The following is a 790-nucleotide window of genomic DNA, read 5'->3' as shown; positions in this document are numbered from 1 at the left end:
CTAGGGATATAAGAATGGTTAGTGAGAGCTGTGCGAGCCATGTACAGAGACGCTGTCAGTAAGGTGAGGGTTGGCAACGAGTACAGTGAAGAATTCCGGGTAGAGGTAGGAGTCCACCGAGGTTCAGTCCTCATCCCCCTCCTATTTATCATAGTCCTCCAGGCGATAACAGAGGAATTCAAGACAGGATACCCCTGGGAGCTCCTCTATGCTGATGACCTCTCACTAATTGCTGAGTCACTATTAGAACTTGAGGAGAAGTTTCAGGTGTGGAAGCAAGGACTAGAATCGAAGGACCTTAGAGTGAATCTAGCTAAAACCAAAGTCCTAATAAGTAGGAAGGTTGATAAAACACAAACCCCTCTGCTCGATCTGTAGAAAACGCATAGGTAGAAACTCTATAAGATGTACCCAGTGCAAGCTATGGACACATAAGAGGTGCAGCAATATCAAAGGAAGGTTAACTAGGAAGTTAGTTTTTGTATGTGGCAGATGTTCAGGAGCAATAAACACTGAAAATGTGCAGAAAACAACTTTGGTCACATTCCAGGGAGAAAAACTAGAGTTAGTTGATAGCTTCCGCTATCTAGGTGACCAAGTTAGTAGTGGGGGAGGGTGCGCTGAACGTGTAGCTGCTAGAATAAGAATAGCCTGGGCAAAGTTTAGAGAGCTCTTACCTCTGCTGGTAACCTCTCAGTCAGAGTAAAAAGCAGACTGTATGACGCATACTATGTATGCTACATGGCAGTGAAACATGGGCCGTGACTGCTGAGAACATGCGTAGGCTCGC

Source organism: Octopus bimaculoides, chromosome 1 (assembly GCF_001194135.2).
Source record: "Octopus bimaculoides isolate UCB-OBI-ISO-001 chromosome 1, ASM119413v2, whole genome shotgun sequence".
Lineage (NCBI taxonomy): Eukaryota > Metazoa > Mollusca > Cephalopoda > Octopoda > Octopodidae > Octopus > Octopus bimaculoides.
The sequence above is the reverse complement of the archived record's forward strand: the minus strand, read 5'-3'. Positions refer to the sequence as shown.